Source organism: Papio anubis, chromosome X (assembly GCF_008728515.1).
Source record: "Papio anubis isolate 15944 chromosome X, Panubis1.0, whole genome shotgun sequence".
NCBI lineage: Eukaryota > Metazoa > Chordata > Mammalia > Primates > Cercopithecidae > Papio > Papio anubis.
Window position 1 is genome coordinate 2,408,244 of NC_044996.1, and position 18,396 is coordinate 2,426,639.

The following is an 18,396-nucleotide window of genomic DNA, read 5'->3' on the forward strand; positions in this document are numbered from 1 at the left end:
TAGCATGCAAATGTATGATAATTAGCCTGTAATGAGCAGTGGGGGCAACCAGAGGTCCCTTTCATCCCCACTTTGGTTTTATCTGTTATGACCGGTTTCTTTACTATAACATATTTTGACCAGATCTTGTTTTTATCAGTGGGGTCATGACCAGTGCTCAGAAAACAAGTCCTGCTGATCTCCTACCTCAAAATTACTTTGTTAAATGCATAGAATATGCATTCAGATGAATCTTGGCCATTTGTCTTTTATTGTTATTGTTATTAATTGGCTGCTTTCACATTTATGAGATTAATGATAAACAAAAATTAAACAAAGGACAAATAGCAACAAATACTTCTCTGCCTGCCTTCTCCTCCTCCCCTGAGCTATACACATAGCCCCAGGTGGCCTTTAGGGTGATCTAGGATGTCTGGGTCCCCAGCCAGTCTCTGCCTCCATTTATCCAGCATCTTGCCATACACAGCCACCCCACCTCCCCTGGATTTCTCTTGCACTACTGTGAAGGCAGATGCACTCCAACTCTAAGATTCAGCTAGAGTGCCATTAATTAAGAGTTTCTTAATATTGTTCCTGGGATCATGGACCTCTGGCTGAGCTTTCCCCCTAGAGTGCTCCCTAAAAGGTGAGGGCCATGTAAACTGTATTCTCTGTTGCCCCTCTTTTGCCTAGCTCACAAACCACTCACAGGGGGAGTAAACATTGATCCAGGCACTCAGCTTCCTCCTCATGTTCTCTTTCCATTCCTCAGTAACAGAAATACCCCCGAATATCAAAATCTCCATGCTTCCATCCACAGGCTCTGGGAGGAAGGAGCTGGGGGAACTACGTGTGTGCAGCTAACACCTGAAGAATTCGATTAGGTCCTGTATGAGTTTCCTGTGGATGCTTTAACAAATTATTACACACTGCGTGGCTTAAAACAACAGAATTTTATTCTCTCACAGTTCTGGAGGTTGGAAGTCTAAAATCAGTATCACTGGGCTGAAACAAGATGTCATCAGGGCCCCACTTTCTCTGGAGGCTCCAGGGGAGGATCCATTCCTAGCTCTTTCAATATCTAGTGACTGCCTGTATTCCTTGGTCTTAAGGCCAGCATTTTCAAACCTGTCTGTCTTCCCTCATCATATCACCTCCTCCTGTATGTGGGTGTGTGTGCAGACAATCTGCCTTTACCTCCTTATAAGGACAAGTGTGATTGGATTTAGAGCCCACCGAGATAATCCAGGATAATCTCCCCATCTCAAGATCTTTAGCTTAATCACATTGTAAAGACCCTTTTCCCAAATAAGGTAATACATACAGATTCCAGGAATTTGGACCTGCTATCCTTGGGGGGCCATTATTCAACCTACCACAGGTCCCAATTTGTGCCCTGGCTCTGGTCCAACCCATGATGCCCACCCCCACCCCTAGGGTAGCAGTGGATCCTACCAGTTTACAGAGTCCTCTCCACAGCCTCCCTTCCCCTGATCGCTTCCTTTGGAAAATTCCTGCAGATACTTATCTAAGAAACTTTCACAATAGAACACAGTCAGTCTTGGCTTTCTGGTTGAAAAATTCTTTTTGACCCTTATATGTCTCCCCAACCTAAGAACTGATAGTTCCTGGCTCCAGCCTGGATGAAAAGGTTGAATTTTACAGCTGTCTGTTGCTAACAGCCCTCTATAGGAATAGGCTCAGATTTTTCACATGCCTCATAGTGGCACACTTGAAAGACAAACAAGCTTCTCTCTTATTAATACAGATCATATCACATAAGTTCACTGTTAAAGCATTACATTCTTGATACAAGTTATACAGGGGTGAGAACAGAGAGGAAAAGAGAACATGAAGGAAATACAGAGACCACCCTGCCATCTTCACCTCTTTGTGTAATATTGTGTCTAATTAGATAGACTGACACCAAACTTATCAAAGTACTCACTGGCCAGGTATGGTGGCTCATGCTGGTAATCTCAGCAATTTGGGAGCCTTAGATAGGAGGATGGCTTGAGCCCAGGAGTTCAAGACCAGCCTGGGCAAAATGGAAAGATCCCATCTCTACAAGAAATGAAAAATTAGCTGGATGTGGTGGCATGTGCCTGTGCCCCCAGTTACTTGGGAAACTGAAGTGGGAGGATCACTTGCGCCTGGGAGTTTGAGGCTGCAGTAAGCTGTGACCACATCACTGTACTCCAGCCTGGGCAACAGAGTGAGACCCTGTCTCAAAAAAGTAATATATTTTTTTAAACCACTTACTGCTGAGAAGGACAGTGAGGTTTAGGAAGTGATCAAAGAGAATTTTTTATTTTTACTTGATTTAATTTTGTAAACATTGAATGAATGTTTTGTTTGTCCAACTGAAAAAACAAGATAAATATGGATGAACAAACACAGAATGATTTCCATGAGTTACCATTTGAGACAAAAAAACAAGACACTAGACAGCACTTACAGGACAATCTCATTTAAGTAAAATAAAACCAAATTATATTAATATATTTACATGTATGAGTGTTAAAGGAATAGGCAGAGTTCTGGAAGGATGCTGACTGAGGAATTCACAGTGTTCACCTCTGGGGAACGAAAGGGATGGGGTGGAAATGTGACTTTCAGTATTTCTTCTATATATCTCCCTGTTGTTTGAATTCTTTACCATGAAAATATAGTCAGGAAGTATAATGGCTGGTTTTGTGTCAACTTGGCTAGGCTACAGTTCCCAGTTGCTTGGTCAAAGTATCTAGATGTGGCTGTGATGCTATTTTTTAAGATATTATTAACATTTAAATCAACAGACTTTGAGTAAAGCAGATTGTCCTCTTCCACAATGTGGATGGGTCTCATCCGGTCAGTTGGAGGCCTTAAGAGAAAAGACCGAGGTCCCTTGAAGAGAAAGGAATTCTGTGTTCAGACAGCCTTTGGACTCAAGCTGCAACATTAACTCTTCCCTGGGTCTCAAGCCTGCTGCCCTACCCTACAGATTTCAGACTTGCCAGCCCCCAACTCACAATCATGTGAGCCAGTTCCTTAATCTCTCTCTCTCTCTCTCTCTCTCTCTGTCTGTCTCTCTCTGCCTCAACAGGAGATACATCTATCTCTCCTATTGATTCTGTTTCTCTGGACAGCCCTAACTGATACCAAGATGAGAACATAGAAAGGGAGTCATTTTTCCATTCAGGACTCTCCTTCAAAGACATGCTCTTGAGCTGAAGAGACCTGGCTCGAAATTCTGCCTTTACTGCCCCTATCTGTGTCCTTGACCAATTAAGTTGAACTTGATGAATGTCTGCTTATTTCTCTGTATTAACAAGAGGAGTCACAGGAAAGGCCATTTGCATTACTGATGCACATTGAGCATAACCACAGTTCAGCAAGTACCATTTATTGTTGTTAATAATGTTTATTTTTCATTTTATGCTAAGAAAACTATCGAAAACAATTTAAGGGTTTTGAGTAGGGAAGTGATATAATCTTACCTGTTTTTTAAAAAAGAATTCTGACTGCTATATGGGGAATGCCTAGGTGGGAGGCAAGAGTGGATGAAAGGAGAGCAATGAAGGAGGTCGTTGCACTAACACAGAGGAGTGATTTGGACTAGGATGGTGGTGGAAGAGATAAAGAGAAGTAGAAATGTTTGAGAACATTTAAGGAGTAACAATTTTATTGATTTGACTTCTGCTTATGGGTATAAAAGAGTAGCTTTTGGCAGACAAATGCTCCTATAGAGAACAACAAGAAAAGTCCGATGAAACATGACAAAAGGATCAGTTTAAAGGCACTGGAGACCTATTAAAATGAATATTGAGGGGCCAACATGCAGGAAAGAAGAGAACCATGAAAGGATGAGGTGGCGCTGCAGATACTTCCAGGTGCAGGGAAGGAGGCTGAGAATTGAGGCTTTACTTAGATGGCCACAGCTGGGGGTCAAACACCCAGTAGAGATTTCCACAGTCTCACAGGGCTGGAGAGACAAACTTGGTGACCTAAGGAGCTGAGATTCCAATGAGAAGTGAGAGATGGAAGACTGTGTCTGTCACACTGCTGGCTTGCCACGCAAGACCAATATTGAATTATGAAGTTGTATGTAGTAAGAAGCTATGGAGCCAAGAAGAAAGCCTTTTGAAAATAGGGCAAGCAAAATAAATAAAAGTATTCATATCATAAAGGAAGAAGTACAACTGTTTTTGTTTGCAGGTAACATTTTCTGTGTGGGAAATCTGATAGAATCTACCCAAAAGATCTATTAGAACTAGTAAGGGAGTTTAGAGTTTAGCAACGTTTTAGGATACAGGGAAGGAGAGATTACAGAGGGGAATGAGGAACTTTCTGGGAGTGATGAATACACTCACTAATCTTGACTGTGGTGATGAGTTCACAGGTGTATGCTTATACCAACATTGATCAGATATTACACTTTAAATACATGTGTGTGAATTACGTCTGAGTAAAGCTCTTTAAACAAAAAGGAACTAGGAGGGAAAGAAGAGGGCTGATAGGTTGGAAGAAACAGAGGAGTCAACATCTGAAGGCCCCAAAGAGGTTGAAAAAGGATCACAGTAGGGAGTCTGTGGTCAGAAAGTAGCATACTTGAGTCACTGATTCTCAAGATGGGACAATTTTAGGAGATGACAAAGCCTAGGGTGTGACTGACTGGGAGCAGGTAGCTTAGGTAGAGGAAGCTTCAAGGCCCACTGCATATTCTGTCTCTGTTGCCTGAGCATGGTTCCACCCCTACCTCTACTCTTTGCTTGGCTAAATCCTACTTATCCTCCATGTCCCAGCATTCATGTCCCTTCATCAAGGATGCTTCCTCTGGCACCCGCACCCTCTTCTGAGGTCACTCTTTAACACATTCTTATAGCACTATTGTACTGCTTGCCTTCCTTAGCACTTAACCCAGTGATCACATATGCATTTGTGCAATTCTTTCAGCACTTCGAAGCTCTGCGACAGCAGGAACCCTAGACCATTGTGTCCCTAGCATCTGCCACAAGACACAGCAGGGCATAGTTGCTGGGTATTGCATGTATAACAGGATGGTAAATGAAATGTGGCCTATTTTCACAGAACTTTAGCCCAAATCTGAGGACAGGAGGTGCTAAGTCCCTGTACGATCTACATTCTCAATGGAAACATCACACATTGTTTGTTATATAAATGAACTAAAGATGGCCTCTGTGTATTGGCCCCTATGTTGTTTATTTCTTCACTGCAGACTGAGACCTGTTACCTGAAAAGCTCACTGGTGCCCAACTCATATTTTTACACGTCTGATTATTATGATTATTATTTGAGACGAAGTCTCACTATGTTGCCCAAGCTGGAGTGCAGTGGCACAGTCTTGGCTCACTTCAACCTCCACCTCCTGGGCTCAAGCGATTCTACTGCCTCAGTCTCCCAAGTAGCTGGGATTACAGGCATACACCACCGTGACCAGCTAATTTTTTGTATTTTAGTAGAGATGGGGTTTCACCATGTTGCCCGGGGTGGTCTCAAACTCCCAAGCTCAGGCAATCCGCATGCCTCAGCCTCCCAGAATGCTGGGATTACAGGCATGAGCCACCACACCCAGCCTGATTATTTTTAAAACATCCCAAATAAGCAGCTTTTTAGCCATTTAAAGCCTGCCTGCTTTGCATATGCAGAGACTCTCCAACGTGGTACCGACTGACCTCACCCAGACACATAAGCTCCCTCTTCGTTCCTTCTCTGCCCTGTGAGTCCCTATGCCTTCCTTCCCTTCCAGGTGGTGGCCTCTTAGCCCATCCATAAACCTCTGGATAGTCCTGTGCTGTGAGGACTTTCCCTCTTATGCAACCCTGTCCCAGTGCCACCCAATAAAGCTTGTTGTGTTACTGTCCCTTGTGGTCATATCTTTTTCTTTGATCAGCCCTCAAATTCCTTCAACAAACTCCCTGAATTTATTAAATGATGGCAAAGCCCATTCAGCAAACACCATCCCATCAAGGCTACTGAAGAGATTAAACATGTCAGAGGTTATTTTTAAACGAAATTTGTAGGAGCAAAGAGTGCTTTGGCTTTTCTCCTACCCTCCCCAGGAGGGAGGATAAGGAGGTGCTATCTCTAAAACCAAATCAAATGCATCAGTTCAGGTCCTCCAGGAAGTCAAGATGGAGTTAGAAGTGCAAAAAAAAATTATCACAGAAGATAAAGGGGAGATGACACAGAAAGAGGCAGGAAGAACCTTCAGACCACAGGGCAGGTCTAACACAAGTGGAAAGAGAGGGAGAAGGAAGGATTGGAAGGAAGAGTCTCAGACAGCGGTGCAGCTTTCAAAAAGTCATGGCCAGCCCAACGGGGAGCTCTGATGCAGAGATGGCCCATAGAGAAGCCCCACACTGAGCAAAAATGATCCTAGTACTCTGCTGTACTAAGCCTCTGATAGGGAGCTGCCTGGAACTAGCATGGTCTCACCTCAAATGCTGCCTTGGAACCTGAAGACATTCTACCTGGATGCTGTTGACTAACTGCACTCCTTATAACAGGCCCTCTCTTAAAGTGACATCCAAGCAGTGCACTTCCATAGCTGCCACAGGCCATCCTTTGTGCCACACAGATCCACTACTCCATAGTTGCTTGGGAAGCAGTTCCTTCTTGGCTCCTGTGGGCCACTCTTTCTGAAGGCAAACTTAGAAGATAGAAGTTGGGGGCCGAGCATGGTGGCTCAAGCCTGTAATCCCAGCACTTTGGGAGGCCGAGGCAGGCGGATCACGAGGTCAGAAGATCGAGACCATCCTGGCTAACAGATGAAATCCCGTCTCCACTAAAAATACAAAAAAAAAAAAAAAAATTAGCTGGGCGTGGTGGCGGGCCTGCAGTCCCAGCTACTTGGGAGGCTGAGGCAGGAGAATGGTGTGAACCCGAGAGGCAGAGCTTCCAGTGAGCAGAGATCGCACCACTGCACTCCAGCCTGGGTGACAGAGCAAGTCTCTGTCTCAAAAAAAAAAAGAAGAACAAGAAGAAGAAGAGAAAAGTTGGCAGGACAAAGTACAAGCCCTATCAGTGCAGTTGGTCCTGCAACTGCAACAGGTGTTCATGATTACCCTCTTCCACTATCCATTCTAGGATTCCCTCACCCTCAACTATAACCTCTGCAGTTTTGGCAGCGTCTTTCATCCCTGAGTGGTCTGAGTCCCTTGTATCCATACCCTTCTTAGACCACTCACACTGTACTTAATCACTTACAGCCAATGAGGCAAGGGAGTACCAAAAGTCACTAGAGAAGATCATCTGAGTCCCGAGCATATTCCTCTCTGCCTCTATTATATAATAACAGCAGTCTTGCCTCTTCCTTGATAATTATCTATTACTCCCACCACCATGATGATTCTTCCTGCTTGCTGGTGTCTGTAATCAAGGAACCCTAAAATGCCAGGCAGCAGTGGTGGCTATAAGTACAACTGGAACCCAGGCTGTATTTCCTGATAAGAGTGCCAAGAACCAGAACCTCTACCCTGCAGAGCCTAGAATTGAGGAGATGGGAAGCACAGTGTTGGCCCCTGAGTAGGTCATTGGGAAAGATGGAAAGTGAGGCCACTTTGGCCTCCACCCTATGGCTTCCAGACCCATGTATTCTTCCTACTGGGGACACAGTGCCACATGGACATCTCTGAGTCAGTGCATATACTGCATCCTGCAGGATGGCGCCTCATCGTTGTAGGGTGTTGCCTCTAAGCATGTGCTTCAGCTACACCTCCAGAAGGCCATTCCAACACTCTATCAAGCTAGCAGCTTCTGGGTGGCAGTGTGATACCAGACTATCCTATGCTCATGGGCTCACACACATACCTCCTTCATTCTGAAGTGTGTCCCTTGGTAGGATACCCTCTTGTGTGGGATTCCAGGTCTGCAGGTCATGCACTCTGAAAGCCCCTGGATAGTGATGTTGGCTGAAATTCTGCCAGGAGGAAAGGAAAACCCATACTCAGAATAGGTTTCTGTCCTTGTAAGAAAGAACAGATGTCTCTTCTAAGAGATAACGGACCCAACATGGAGAAATGGTGCCATATTGGGGTCTCAACATTGGTCTCTTTCGCTAGAAGACTGGACCTTCAGAGCCAGTAGCAGCAATAAAGGCCTTGTTAAGTAGGATTCCATGCTTCTGGGCCTGCGAGCAGTCTCCATCTCTCACACTGTGGCCCATTTGTTTATGTGCCCATTGTGTCAGTTCTGGACTGGCTGATGGTGAAGTGTGGCTAATGTCCAACTTGCTGCATCATTTTGTGCACTTGACTGTTCAGCTCCTCTTCCACTGTTGATGCTTTCTGGTGGGCACTCGTATGTGATGTAAACTTTTCCTTCATGCTCACTCCCATATGTTTATCCATATGTCTCTACCCTAGCCCTCCTTGTCTCCAGTTTTCCAGTCCTTTCCTTTTTAGTCCTTTGGCTAGCCCATTGGCCACTGCTCAGAAATCTGTGCATATTCCCACCGTGGGCCACTTCTCCCACACAAAGTGGATGACAAGGTGCACACCTTAAAGTTCCACCCACCAGGAAGATCTTCCCTCCCCACTGTCTTTCAGGGCCGTCCCTAGGTGGGTGTGGCTGGAATATAGCTGCTATCCATTGGCCAGAGACTGAACCAAGCCATTCATAAGCAATATTCAGGCCTTTTCCTCCTCCTTCATCTAGCCACGTGAGATCACACAGCCATAGGTGTGAGCTAAGGGAGGGGCACTGATATAACTGTGATGGGTCACGCAAGTGTCTTGGCTGCTGCTTCCGTAGCTCACTCACACTTCTGTTCCTGACTAGATGAACTATTTCCATCGTGCAATGGATTGCTGGAGGGTCATCTGACTTTCGCCCGATGGTCTGACAGACCCAGCTTGTAAGGGGAAATTTCAGCTTACAAGTGACACACAGTCACTTGGTGTCCCACGGTCAAGCATTGTCTCTGCCAGGGCCCAGAAGCACACCAGAAGCTGTTTTCTAAAAAGGTGTATGATTCTCCGATGCGGGTGGCATGGCCCTGCTCCAGAACCCTAGGGGCCTGTGTGGCGATCCTCCCATGGGGACTGGTCTTAAACCCTACCCTGCCTCCTTTCTTACCACTGACACCTCTGACACTGCAGGGTCTGTCAGATGAGATAGTTCAAGAGTTGCTTGCACTGCAGCCGGGACCTGCTGCAGATCACTTTCCTGCTCCCTGCCTCTCTTAAATCTCCCAGCCTTCTGTGTCCTCCAGTGTGTGTACCTCAGAAGTTATCTTATGAGTGGAATGTTTTCTCCCCCAAACCCAAAGAGGTCTACCAGGTGTACTACTTTCTTTATGATGGAGGATTCAAGAGGCAGTAATTTGTCTTTTCCTTTGGAGGGGACATCCTGGCATGCCTCCGACCACTGGACCCCTAAAAACTTCACTGATGTAGCAGATCTCTGAATCCCCATAGGGGTTATTGTCCACCCTCTGGAGTGCACGTGTCTTACCAAGGCCTCCCAGTGTGTAGGCTGCCTCTTACTTGTCCTGTCCAATCAGAATGATGATGTCAGTGTAACAGATCCATGTTTCATTCTATGCACTGTCTAGATGACCCACATCTCTTTGGACTATATTATGATAGAGGATAGTGTAACACAGGGCAGAAGAGTTAACATGGTCTTGAGACAAATTGTAAACAAAGATTTTTGTTTGTCTACGTGATCGTGAAATGCTTCTGTGTCAGTCCATTTTCCATTGCTTATAATCGAACACCTGAAACTGGGTAATTAATTAGAAAGAAATAAAACAGGTCTTACAGTTATGGAGGCTGAGAAGTCCAAGGTAAAGGGGCAGCATCTGGTGAGGGCCTTCTTGATGGTGGGGACTCTCTGAAGAGTCCTGAGGTGCCACAACACATCACATGGTGAGACAGCTGCGTTTGCTCAGGTCTCTCTCTCTTCTTCTTCCTATAAAGCCACTAGTATCACTCCCATGATAACCCATTAATCCATTAACCCATTAATCAATGATTGGATTAATCTGCTCATGAGGGCAAGGCCCTCATGACCCGATCACGGCTTAAAGCCACACCTCTCAATACTGTCACACTGGGGATTAAATTTCAACATAGTGAGGCAGAAATTTAAAAATAAATATGTATTCATTCACTCAAAAAAAAAGTAGCAGGCAAGGCAAGGGTTAAAAAGAAAAACACAAGTTTTTGCTCTGCCTAGCAAGCTCACTTCAAGGACAGTTATAAGATAATGCTATTTAAGAAGCCAAGGCCAAAGCAATGGGCTCCAGACACCCCTCCCCTCCAAAACAAGGTTAAAGGAAAAAAAAAAAAGAGAGAGACACAAATTCCTTTACTGTTATTCCTCTCCCTGGCTTCTTAAGCATAACTATGTTTTATAAATATCTGTATTTAGCCAGTTCTTATTTTTCTTTCAATGCAGCTATAAGGCCACTGGCTATGCAAGGCCACAAGTTAAGCTATGCTGTAAATTATATAACCTATCATATAATTAGCTACTTTTATTTTACTTCTGTAAATCCACTTATAAAAACCCTGCTCTGTCTTTGTTTAATGCTCAGCTTCTTGAATACAAATCCACTAAGCTGGTGTGTACCTAAAATAAACAATCCTCCTGTTCTCCATATTGGTCTCTCCGGTCCTCAATTTCACCCAACAATAGGTTTAGGAGGGGACAACCATTCAAACCACAGCAGCTTCTTATCCTCTTTCCTTGATTGGTTGAAATGGAAAGGAATGCCTTCATCAAACCTATGGCCACATACTATGCACCTAAGGCTTTATAAATCTATTTGAGCAACGATACTGTGTCTGGTATAGAGCGTCTGCAACTGGGATTACTACTTGATGAAGCATGAGGTAGTGTACACTCATTCTCCAGAATTCATCCAATTTCCACAGGGGACAGAACTGGTGGATTAAATGGAGATATGATGGGGACCACCATACCTGTTAATACATCTTAGAGGTCTTTAAAGTGGCTCTAATCTCCATTATGCCTCCTGCAAAATTGTTTTTAAGGTCACCTTCAGAGGCAGATAGATCCCCACTCAAAAATCAGCTAGGATGTTAAGACTGATGACACCACATACACGCCAAGAGGACAAGAAAAGTTTCACTACATATATAATTGAGAGTTTTCAGGAGAGGGGAGCAGTCATCTCCAGCAATTCCAAAATGGCTTCTGGAAGCAAAGGAAGGAGAACGGCCTAGGTTTTCACTGAAGTTAGAAGTGGGGGGCCAAGATGAGAATTCCCACATGGAGACAGGAACTTGCATGGTTTGAATTTCCTTCATGCAGCAAAGAAGGGGGCATGCAGGTTTTTTACCAGCTTGCTCAGAGGTAGGTTACAATGGGAAAAGGAAAGGTCAGTTTCTAGGGAGAATAAAAGCTGAGGCAGGTGCTTCTCCAAGCACTGCTGCTGCTCTGGGAAAGGGAGGCTCTTAGTTACTTGAAAGTTAAACCTTAAAGTGGCCTGTGCTCTGCCTGGCCTTCAGTCAGGAAGAGGTTATGCTAGAAGGAATATAAAGTACAGCCAAAAGAGAACCACTGTGAAAAGAGAGATGACATTGGGCTTTCTCAGGTGCTTGGAACCCATGCCAGCACAGAAATTGCTTGACTTAGTATAAACAGACCAAGAAGATACTGTGGACATAGACCAGACTGGGCAACAGAGCAAGACTGTGTCAAAAAAAAAAAAAAAAAAAAAATGACAACAAGAAAGTCACGACTGTGCTGTCACTCCCTGTGTAATAATTGAGCTTTCGTTGAATGATACTGAGGGCCTGTCCAGGCAGGAGTAAGAATGTTACATGTACAAATATACTGAGTGTTTGGGGTGCCATCACAAGCATCAAGGAGGCAGGAGATGGTATACCATACCTGACAGTTTAGGAGACATTTTGAGTATCAAAATGCATCAGCTCCCCCTCAATCCTTCACCTTTGGACTCACTGCCAGAGCGACACAGCCAGCAGGTTTGCTAACTGTTGACAGAAGGAGAACATCACAAACTGGAAGCGGTAGACTGTAATGAAAGCAGCATAGGTCCCAGAATTAAGAAGTCTGGTTCTGCAATTTTGTAACCAGAGCAATTCCCACCAATCTCTTGTCCTTGGTTTCTACCTTTAAACAAAGAGAGGCTTCATGATCTCTGGGGCTAGGGAAAGTAAGGCTCCACTGCCCTGCAGGATGTCAGGATGACGCCACCCCCATGGCGCTCCCTCATCAAACTTCTAGGGAACAAAGTCCCTCCTCACTGAGCCCCACAGACCAGCCACAGTCAGCCCGAGGGCCCAGCATGGTTGGAGGGTCCGGCTGCCTTCCCTGTCTGCACGTCCACACCCCCTTCCCGGCGACAGCCCTGACGACCCGTGTCTGGTGTCCCAGAGGCCATGGCCACCAGGGCTCCTTGCGAAACAAGCTCAGACCGCAGGGGCCCCGTTCAGCCCCCGCGGGACCGCGCTCCCTTCTGCCGGCGACGGTCCACGTGCGGTCACCCCAAGGCCACTCTGACCGCGGCAGCAGACCTTGAGCATGGGAAGGGGCCGCCCGCTCCTTGGGCCCATTCGTGATCCTCGGGCACCTTCTGGCGGCTGGCGCAGGCGTGGCCTCAGGAGAATCTCTGCCGAGGCCGAACTCGCCCTGAAGGGCCGTTTCGCTTTGTGAACGGTCGCATTTTCCCAGCGGGCACTGCGACTGACTGTGACTTTGGTTCCGGGTATGGTGGTGCACGCCTGTGGTCCCAGCTACTCGGGAGGCTGAGGCGGGAGAATCGCTTGAGCCCAGAAGGTCTATGTTGCAGTGAGCTATGATAGCACCACTACACTCCACCCTGGGCAACAGAGCGAGACCGTTTCTCAAAAAGAATAAAATGACAACCAGAAACATACGACCGTGCTGTCGAGGCTGCAGGAAATGGCGGCGTGCCCAGGCGCACTCATGACGGCTGCTCGCTCGCCAAGGTGCACAGGTGCACACACGTCGCGTACACTGGTGGCGGTTGCGCATTTGGACAGGCGACACGTCCCGCGCCCGCTACCCAGACCCTGGGGAAGGCGAGGGGTGCCGCTCTGCTCTGCTCCTTTTCCTTATGCATCTCTTCTGTCTTTCCAAAGAGATGGTGAAAGCTCTAGCACTGTAGTCCACACACAGGATAAACATGAGAAACTGAGGAACAATTAAAAAATGACCTAACTACAGTTAGGTCATTCTCTACAATCGCTGGCCTACTATGCCCTGACCGTATCCCAGTGACCACAATAGGGTCAGAATTCCAGGCCACTGTTGTCCCCTAGCTCCGATTTTATCCCAAAGAGACCTTTTCCACTAGTTACCCACAGCAGAGGTGAGGCGGGCTGGAACATGAAATGAAATTTATTGAAGAGAAACATGTACTGAAATCATTGAAGAGAAGGGAGCCACAACACAGAGAGAAACTGCAAACAGCAACCACAGGACACAGGTCCTGGGATCCCTCCTCCTGGGGTTCCTGGCAAGGTGCCTCGTCTACCCCCCTCCTGCTGCTGACCCCGCTGCCACCTCCCTCCTTCCCAAGGGCCCCAGGGTCCACCTCTTGCCAGGACGGTGGACTCTGGCAGTGTCCACTGGCTTCAGGGAACCCCCTCCCGAGCCCATCTGCTGGGGCAGGGCCCTGCCCTATGGCCATCACAGACAGTCACAGGACACCAGTAAACACAGCAGGGAACAGCCCACCAGGTCGAGGAAACAGTCATGAGTAACAGGGGTGGAACGCCAAAGCATGAAGCTCTCCTGGAAGTCTCAGGCAGGGCAGCCCCACTCCATCCCGGGTCCGGCTCTTCCTCCCACAGTCATGGTCACCATCGTGGTCACAGGGTGAGCATCCGCCGTGTCCTGGTGCCTCCTTCCCACCATCTCCTGGGTCTGTGCTGAGGGCCTCTGGGGAGGAGCTGCTCAGAGAAGAACACACACAGCTCCACGAAAACAAGCAGCCACTGGCCTAAATCTACACCAGGAAAGCAGAGGTGGTGTTTAAGATGCAGGACAGGCAGCAGTGAGCAGAACCTGGGCTCGCAGGAAGCTCACAGCACATGCCCCGGGCCTAGAGGCGGTTGCCCAGGTGGGTGCACAACACACAACTTTGCAGAGGAACGACAGCTAGCAGTGGGTGGGCGTCTGCTGGGTCACTGAGGGGCCTACACAGGTGAGGGTGGGCTTCCCAGAACAGGGGGCAGCCTGCCCTGGGGACGGCAAGTGGGGTGACCCTCTTGGGAGACCCAGGCAGTTGGCACCCTTGAGAGGACCTCTTTGCCCCTGTCTCTCCCAACCCAGGACAAGGGGTGGGGGACAGACATCTTCAGGTGCCCCCACCCAGGCCACAGCTGGCCACTCAGGGCTCCCTCCAGGCCAGAACCCTGGAGACGGCAGAGTTTGGGGCTGGGGCTGGGTGCAGCACTGGGTGCAAAGGAAGGGCACCTCCCCCAACCCCATTTGGTATCAACGTGGTCATCTGGGTCACCGGGAAGGGCTGATGGTGGTGGCCAGGGCCCTTTGGAGGGAGGTGGGGGGCCCCAATCCTGATGTGGGATGAGGGACCAGCCCTGGCCTGGCCTCCCCTCTGCCTCCAGGATGCTGCAGCCTGAGAGGAGAGGAGGCCCTGGGGCCCTCTGAGCCTATTTGCCTGGGGAGGATTTGCGCTGGCCCACCTCCCTGGCCCTGTCCTCATTTTCCAACTCCTCCAGGATGAACATAAGCCTCCCTTTGGGGGGCTCCTCAGCCTCCTGGCCTCCTGCCTGGACAAGGCCCTCTGGCTCCTTTGAGCTCTGCAGGGGCATTTTCACCTTCCCCAGTGGCAGGGGTGCCCCTGACAGCCTCTTTGGTGGCAGGAGCAGTCTCAGCAGCATCTTCTACCCCAGGATCAGCCTGGCTGGCGTCCCCCTGGGCTGAGGAGGCCTGGGCAGCATCTCCATGGGCAGGAGCTGCCTGGGCGGCAACTGGGTCTTCACTCTCTGCTGCAGCCACTGGCCAGGCCACACCCTGCTGGCTCCTCACTGGGGAGGCCACCCACACCTCCATCTCCTGGATGAGCTGGAGCAGCCCCAGGAAGCTGGGTGGCCTCCTCTCCAGCTGCATCCCCCTCAGGGTATTCTGGAGGGCCTCCCTAGGGCAGGCCTGAGGCAGCACCTACCGCAGTCGCAGGTGATTGGCCAGGGCCGGGCGGACGGCCGCCTTCTCCAGGGCCATCTGCAGCAGGCCTTCCAGGTGTACCAGGAAGGCAAAGGGCCCCTGCGGGCAGGTCAGGAACTTCAGCCTGGAAGTCATTCGAGTGACCCGGTTCCTAAATACCTGCTCCAGCGCCACCCCCAGGCAGTCCAGCACCGCCACGTTGGGATCTTCCTCCAGGAGGCCGCTCACGACGTCCGGGACCAGGCCACCCAAGCTCTCCAGCAGCCACCTCTTCCTCTCCCTTTCCGACGCATGGTACCACAGCTACAGCATATCCTTGGCGTGCTCCACCCAGCTCTCAAAGGACTCTTCCTCGCAGCCTGGCTGCTCCCTCCTGGAAAAGGGTCTTAGTTCTTGGTAGGCCCTGTTTTCCAGCACAGCCTGCAGGGTGCAGCGCCAAGGCTGGACCCAGGTTCTTGTTACATTTGTCCCTCCTGCCTCACCCACAGCTCCTGCCTCACCCACAGCTCCTGCCTCACCTGCAGTTCCTGTATCACCTGCGGCTCCCTCATCTGACTCTCTTGCCTCTTCTACAACTCTCAACTCATCTCCAGCTCCTCCCTCACCTGCACCTCCGGCCTCACTTGCACCTCCTGCCTCACCTGTGGCTTCTACCTCACCCTTACCCACAGCTCCTGCCTCACCTATGGCTCCTGCTGTACCTGCAGCTCCTCCATCACCTGCCTCATCTTCCTCACCTGCAGCTCCTGCCTCACCTGCACCTTTGGCCACTGCTTGCCCCTGGGGCTGTGCAGGGAAACTGGATATATCCTGAAATCAGCATCAGGGGCCTGGGGCAGGGAGATCATGTTCCAATGTCCTTCTTTGCCTGGTATTCAACAGGGAATCAAGCTTCGGTTTAAACCCTCAGCGAACTCCACCAAGGCTGCCCTGGCCCCGAGCTCCTTTCCGAATACCTTGATGAGCACTCGGTACCTGCCCAGGGGCGACAGGGCAGCCCGCATGGCCTCCTGGAACTCATGTTCCTCACAGTCATCAGGGATATCCAGGATGAGCAGGGAGCACTCTGCGTTCGCACCCATCCTCCTGCACCAGTCCCGAAGCATCGCCAGAGCCATCGCAGAGGACTTGAGGGAGGGAGCCTGATCAGACAGGAATGTGTGCTGACTGTTGCAGTCTCTGACGCAGCCTGTGAGTGCAAAGGGGAGAAAGGGATGTTGGTGCCAGTCAGCCCACCCCCACCGCACAGCCAGAGACCAGCCACTCCCAAATGCAGGGCCTGAAGCATCTTCCCTGCCCAGTGTCACAGCCCATGCTCCCCCACCCCTACTGCTGCAGCTCAGAGCCCTTCACTGCGTCCCCCACCTCCACAGCAGGAAGCGCCTCTTTCACCTTGGTGTACAGCCCCTGATGGCAGAACTTACAGCTGGAGCCACTCCAACCATCATATGGAACCCTGCAGCTGGATGTGCCCACCTCCTCTTTCCCAGCACTTGACCAGGAGCCCCCTCCCATCATCCCTGCAACCTGACAACCCCCTCCCACGCCTCCCGTGTCAGCAGCCAGGAGTCCCCTTCCGCCACAGTCAGAGCCCCTGTCTCTCCCATAGTCCCCTTCTGTAGCCAGAGGCACCCTGCAGCCAGGAGCTCACCCCACCCAGACTCCTGCAGCAAGGAGACCCTCCTCCCCTCTCCTCAGGTTCCAGACCGGGACCCCCTCTCGCACCTACTGCCTGGGGGCACAGCAATCTGGCTCCTCCCCCGGGTGCCCTCGGCCACTCTGGGGTCCCGCTGGTGCCTGCTCTCTGTCTGCAGACACTGCAACCACCCATGGGCAAATGCCACCTTCAGGCTGTGGAGCCCACTCCAGAGACCACCTCGAGGCCCTGGAACGGGAAGGTGGAAGATCACGCCTCAGCAGTGCAGCTGGGGCTGCACAGGGCCGGGATATCTCAGGTCGGCTGTATTAAGGGCACATGGGCTTCCAACTTCTCCCAGAAGCCTCAGATAGATGAAGGAGAAAAATCTCAGAGTCTCCGGGGGAGGCAAATAGCTAGACAGGGGGAGGCATCCATGTTGCCCTGGGAACGGGACCTGCATGGTAAGGGCTTGATGTGCCCAGGCTTGAGCCTCTGGGGGCAACAGGCCCAACCATTGACCCTCTACCCTCAAAATGGCCTAGTGGAAGTGTTGAGAGAAAAAGGGGGTTGGAAACTGGCAGAGAGAAAGCTCATGCTTAGGGGCAGGGTCTGGAAGCTGGGAGTTGGCGGACAGCCAGGTACTAGGACTCCAGACTGGGTCCCCCAAATCACTACATTCACAGGCCTCAGTAGCTCAGAGGTGACTGAGGCAGAACCTCTTTCCGAGGCATCACCTTCTGTGATGTTGTGATACCAGGCAGCTAAGCAATGGCTTCCAGCACTATTTTCTTGTCACATGAAGGAGATTGATTTAATGGGCTCTCAATGGTTTTTTTTTTTTTTTTTTTTTTTTAGACAGGATATCGGCCGGGCACGGTGGCTCACACCTGTAATCCCAGCACTTTGGGAGGCCAGAGGTGGGCGGATCACAAGATCAGGAGATTGAGATCATCCTGGGTAACACGGTGAAACCCCATCTCTACTAAAAAATACAAAAAATTAGCTGGGCGTGGTGGCAGGCGCCTGTAGTCCCAGTTACTGGGGAGGCTGAGGCAGGAGAATGGCGTGAACCCAGGAGGTGGAGCTTGCAGTGAGCCAAGATTGCACCACTGCACTTCAGCCTGGGCTGGAGAAGGAGTAAGACTCCTTCTCAGGAAAAAAAAAAAAAAAAGACAGGATCTTGCTTTGTTGCCCAGGCTGGAGTGCAGTGGTGCAATCTGGGTTCACTGCAACCTCTGCCTCCCAGGTACAAGCGATTCTCGTGCCTCAGCCTCCTGAGTAGCTGGGATTACAGGCCTGCACCACCACACCCAGCTAATTTTTGGATTTTTAGTAGAGACGGGGTTTCACCATGTTGGCCAGACTGATCTCAAGTGATCTGCCCACCTTGGCCTCCCAAAGTGCTGGGATAACAGGTGTGAGCCACCACACCTGGCTGAAGAAGGTGACATCTGCAAATATCTTGCTTAGTGACCATCAATTTAAAATGTCGTCTGCTTTTAACATATTTATTAAAACATTACCAGAAAAGCCTGTTTTTGTTTTGTTTTGTTTTTTAATCACAAAGAAAGAAAAACAAATATATTCTGTCATTAAAGGTCCATAACTTCTGGCCCTGAAATGTAATC

General features: G+C 49.4%; 1 pseudogene; it reads right to left on the reverse strand.

Moving 5' to 3' along the window:
* Positions 1-11,663: 11,663 nt before the first annotated feature.
* LOC116271924 lies at positions 11,664-16,319 on the reverse strand (annotated as a pseudogene).
* Positions 16,320-18,396: the final 2,077 nt, after the last annotated feature.